The following is a 5,640-nucleotide window of genomic DNA, read 5'->3' on the forward strand; positions in this document are numbered from 1 at the left end:
AGCCAGCCTCTAAGGCCCGGGCTGGGTTCAATGCCACAACAGGATGTGTGTGCGCGCATGTGTGTGTGTGTGCATGTGTGCGTGCTTGTGTATGTGCACGTGTGGTGGTGGGGATCTTTCAGCTTCCCTTACTGAGGTTTGAAGCTGGGGAGTGACAGGTAGTGACTGAGGGCCAGTTTCAGGAGTCCAGGCCCCCTGTTCCATCATCATGTGGTCAGAAAGAAGGAGCATTACATGTCCAGTCTCGATGAACTTCCTCTAGATGAACACAACTGATTCTGTGAGAATACCATTATTGCCACCACACGGTCAGTGCCGCCGTCTCAGCGCTTAGAGCGGTGTTCTGCACGGTAAGCGCTTACCAGATGCCATCATCATCATCACCGCCATCACCGCCATGGCTACCATCATCACCCCTGCTTCTGCTGCCCCCACTAACATCTTCACGACCACCACTGTTGCCACCGCCCCACCGCCCTCACCACCATCGTGCCACCACTGCCGCGACCGCTGCCACCATCACTCCCACCACCTCAGCTGAGGCTCTTGGTCAGCTTCAGAAAATGCCAAAGAATTTATTTCCCCCCAAGTTGTTTGTGGCTTTGAGATCCTTTGGGAGTTTTAGATCCATTTAGGAGAGTTGGAGGGAGAAGAGCTCTGTGCCTGACACATTTTGTTCCGTTAATGAAAACTTCCGTATCTGTTAAGTGCTTACTAGGTTCTGAGCACTGTACTAAGTGCTAGGGTAAATGCAAGATAAATTAGGTTTGACACAACCTCCCTCTCACATGGAGCTCACAGTGTAAGTCAGAGGGAGAACAGGTATTGAATCACCATTTTACAGATGAGTAGAAAACTGAGGCTCAGAGAAGTTGGGTGACTTGCCCAAGGTCACACCACAGGCAAATGAGAGAGCCGGGGTTAGAACCCAGGTCCTCTGACTTCCAGACCTGATCTTTCCACTCGGCCTTGCTGGTCAGTGGAGCACAAATGTCAGCAAGTGAAAATACTTCTGCCCTCTCTGCTCCTTCAACCTCTTGGTGGGTGACTCCTTCAGGATATTTTTTATGGCATTTGTTAAGCTATCTGTTAAGTCATTTACTGTGTGTAAGGCACTATACTAGTCACTGAAGATTATTTAAGACCAAATGGGAAGTGGAAAAACCACAAATAGTTCCTTGGCGACAGAGTCTCAGAGAATCACAAGATTGGAAGGGACGGTTCATTTATTCATTTAAAGTTATTGCTCCAATATGTTTTCTCTTTTCTGAAAGTTGATTTTTTCTGTGTTATGTCCTCCCTAAGGCTCGAAAGATCTGTTGACTAAATAAATTGAGGGTGGTAGAGGGAGACTCTTTGCTCTTTAAATAAAACCTCTCAAAGCTTCCAATGGGACCATGACCACCAACCAAGAAAACGGTTTGTCTCCTTTCTTGCAAATGTCTTCGGGTGTGGAGTGTTGGCAGGTTAAGGTCACTTCCTGGAACTCTATTGTCAGGAGACCTGCCTTTCCCGACTCCGAGTACCATGCTCTTTCCAATAATAATAATAACTGTAGTATTTGTTAAGGACTTACTACGTGCCAGGCACTGCACTAAGCGCTGGGGAGAGAGCAAATCAGGTTGGACACAATCCTTACCCCTGGCTCAGTGGAAAGAGCACGGTCTTGGGAGTCAGAGGTCATGAGTTCGAATCCCTTCTCTTCCACTTGGCAGCTGTGTGACTGTGGGCAAGTCACTTAACTTCTCTGTGCCTCAGTTACCTCATCTGTAAAATGGGGATTAAGACTGTGAGACTCATGTGGGACAACCTGATTACCCTGTATACCCCAGCGCTTAGAACAGTGCTCTGCACATAGTAAACGCTTAACAAATACCAACATTATTACATAAGGCTCATTGTCTTAATCCCCACTTTACAGATGAATTAATTGAGGCACAAAGAAGTGCAGTGACTGCACACAGTAGACAAGTGGCAGATCTGGGATGAGAACCCAGGTCCTTCTGATTCCCAGGCCCGGGCTCTATCCATTCGGCCACACTGTCTCACCGGGTGTCATAATCCCAAACTTTATTCCTCTGAGGAGCTCACTTTCCTGAGAAGTGTCTGAGAGAATCCATAATGCCACACTTGCAAGAAAATCATCTGCCCAGAGGTGGCCAGAATCCTGCCTTCCTGTGGCCTGATGGAGAAGCCTTCCTCAGCTCCTGCCTGTGGGATCTAAAGACCAGTGGACTTTGTATTTACTTCAAAGAGCTCACAGGGCATCTGGGGGCTGGCTTGTAGGATTTTTCTAACAGCATGTGGCAAGGTCAGAGGTTGCCAGGAACGTAGAACAAAAGAAAAATCTAAAAGACACCTAGCTGTTGGTGTTTAGAGGCTTACAGTTGCTGGTGTTCTCGTGGGGGTCCTGTTGACCCACAGGCGTTGCTCCAACCCTTGGGGATCTGTCGTACTGATCAATTTATTGAGCACTCACTGTATGCAGAACACTGGACTCAGTGCTTGGGAGAGTACAATACAACAGAGCTGCTAAACACGTTCCCTGCTCTTGAGTAGCTTAGAGTCTAGCCATTACAGATCCCTTGATTGACTGACTGAAGTCAGAAATAATGAGGTTTTCTGTATTGTCTCGGCTCCCTGAGCAAGTATTTGGGAGTCTCTGGAGAATTCAATCGGGGAGAGAAGGAGACCCGAGTTTTCTCTTGAAACAAAATGTCTCTTCTCTGAGTGGCAATAGCAGCCCTGTTTAGTGCCTTAATTGGCCACATGCGGGTGAACCTGCAGAATCAAAGAAACAAAACTCAAATATGCCTGCCTGTTCACTGTCAGTCTGTCAGGGAGGGAGGAGAGGGAGGAAGGAGGATAAGAGCAGTGATGGAGCCAAAACGCAATGTTGGGTGATCTCTGACTCTTGCTCATACCAAGTATTCCCGCCCCGTTCCCTCGGTCGGCCATAATGGGGTTCAGAGTGTCCGTGGGACAAAGTGCCCACGTGCCCAGAACTGCCAGCCACGTTCTCCCATATTCCAACGCCAGGAGGTAAAAAAGCAAGACATAACAGGTGGTTTTCTTTACCCCATGCTGAGCTGGCATTACTGACTATGTTGGTTGGCTTCAAACCAACTTAAAAACGCAGTCAGTGTGGGGTGGGCATGGCAGATGGAAGATAAAAGCAGAGCCAAAGGATTTTATCTTTACAAGGTCATTTTCCTGGTCCCAAAAAAGTGTAGTTTGAAAAATAAAAAAAAAATCAAACTCTGAAAGTGAGAACTTCCTCCTGCCATCTAGCCAGTGGGAGAGCATGGGGATCGTGACCCGCGACCTCAAACATTCTGGCTGTTGGCAAACCTCAAATGGTGTTTACTGAGCGCACTCCCTTGATGTGATGCTAGGCATTATGGGAAACTCCAACTGTAGGGCAGACACCATCAGGAGTCGGAGCGAAAACCATGCCGGAGAGCGATCGGAAGATCCAGCCTTCATTATAGCTGACAGATCAGGACCTTCTAATAATAATTGTGGTATTTGGTAAGTACTTACTACGTGCCAAGCACTGGGGTAGATTCAAGATTATCAGGTCCCACATGGGACTCACAGTCTAAGTCGAAGGCAGAATAGGTAATGCATCCTCATTTTACAGTTGAGGAAAGTGAGGCACAGAAAAGTTAAGTGACTTGCCCAAGGTAACACAGCAGACAAGTGTCAGAGCCAGTATTAGAACCGAGGTTCTCTGACTCCCAGGCTCGTGCTCTTTCTGCTTCTGCAGACGCCACTTCCACTTCTAAAGCAGTTCTCTCAATTCCTCCCCTGCTCAATTCTGACTAACAAGTAGCCAGATGGTAGCATAAACAAAGAGGTTTTAGAATATGTTTAACTGGAATGGAAAACTGCATAGAATGGAAGTTCCTTGTGGCCAGGAGGTTTGTCTTTTGCTTCTGTTGAATTTACCCAGGCATTTAGGGTAAGTGCACCACACCCAGAAGACTATGTAAATGACATTATTAATTGAGCAAGAGTGGAGGACACTTGGGTAAAGACCAGGTGGCGGCTGGTCATAATCAGGAATTTGTCGTTGATGGGAGAAGTGATTGGGAGCCCCTGAAGGGCTCTGGGAAAGTTAGGGATAGGATTAAAAAGTCAGTTGAGGAAGGTGATTCTTGGTAAGATCGTTGGGCAAGGAGGCAGGACTGGAGTGATGAAGGCTAGGCCAGGCAGAAGGCAGCTTCAGACCCTGGCCACTATCAATCACTCAACAGTAATGATCAAACACCCAGTATTGGTCTAGCACCCACCATGTTCAGATTGCTGTACTAAAAGCTCAGGAGAATGCCACAGAGTGAGTTGGCACGATCCTCTCCCTTAAGGAGCTTACATTTTACTTCCAGCTGAACACTGTACTGAGTGCTTGGGGGCGTACACTAGATCCCTGGCCTCGAGGAGCTATGAACCAGAGCTGAGGTGATGAGAAAGGCAGGGAGGGGAAGTGTGAAGGGAGCAAGGATGTAAGGTGGAGAAAACCGGTGAAGTCAATAACGACCTTTAAACATCTCTATATAGAGAAAAAGCAAAATTTAACTTTCAAGTAAAATAAAAGTGAAGATGGCTGAGAGGAGAAAGGGAATGAGACACTCTGACAAGTTCCATTTTGCTTCCTATGAAGAATTATCTCCATAAACGGGGACTGCAGTTTTTTTTTAACTTGGGACATAGAGAAGAAATAACCAGTGATTCCACTAGCATATTTCTGGTTACATAGTGTGATTGGGTAAAAAAAAAAAATATGTGCAGCTTCTGCTGCAGGGATGTTTTTATATATGCTCGATGTTGAAATGTATGTATAGATGTTAGCATCTATTTTGAAATGGGCTGATGTCTGTACTGCCGCATTAGCTTTCAGGTAACTTACAGCTGAAGATAAATGCAGCCAGTAAAGAAAGAATTTTCAGCGGAGGAAAGATGGTGTTTGTTTCTTCAGGTAGAATACAGGCGAAGAAGATATAACTGAGCTAAAATTCAGCTAATTATCTGTTGTCATCCCATTAATTACTGATCGCTTTTTTGTGACATACAATTTCAGCTTACCCCTCTAGTAGCAATGATTTTACTGAATAATGTATTAGCAAGAGACAGAAAAAAGAATGAGAGCAAAGTATACAGTACAACAGTATCTCCTAGTGGCAAACTCAAGGAAAGACTACCATAGCCTAATTCAGTCATTTTTTAGTTTAGTTTATTTAATGGTAAATAATTATAAATTCCCCTCTCAGGATCACACCTGGAAAGTTTCCAGTACTCTACAAGTCTCTGCTAAGGGAGGGAGAGTCAAGCAGAGGCCTACCCATTCCATTTCTAGCTTGGGCAGTGGCTAGTGAGTGGAAGATAATGTGCTACAGTTCAAAACTCACCTGTGCTGGGCTAGAGTATAGGGTAAAGACTCAAGTTTAAGGCGCTGAATCAATTAGCGGTAAACCACCTCTGTATTTTTATCAAGAAAACTCTTTGGATACACTACTATAGCGATTGCAGAGGAAGGTGGGGCTTTCTGGTAGAGATGTGTCCTTGGAGTCGCTAAGGGTCGGGGACTACTCTCCAGAATAAAACAAGAAACTATAAACTACTGTAAAAAATATCAAAACA

General features: G+C 45.7%; 1 non-coding gene across 1 annotated transcript; it reads left to right on the forward strand.

Moving 5' to 3' along the window:
- Window positions 1–5,260: 5,260 nt before the first annotated feature.
- On the forward strand, window positions 5,261–5,398 carry LOC114811949. The gene has a single exon (XR_003759644.1). It is a non-coding gene; the product is annotated as a small nucleolar RNA SNORA7 (small nucleolar RNA).
- The last annotated feature ends 242 nt before the right edge of the window (window positions 5,399–5,640 follow it).

This window comes from Ornithorhynchus anatinus, chromosome 4 (assembly GCF_004115215.2).
Source record: "Ornithorhynchus anatinus isolate Pmale09 chromosome 4, mOrnAna1.pri.v4, whole genome shotgun sequence".
Classification (NCBI taxonomy): Eukaryota; Metazoa; Chordata; class Mammalia; order Monotremata; family Ornithorhynchidae; genus Ornithorhynchus; species Ornithorhynchus anatinus.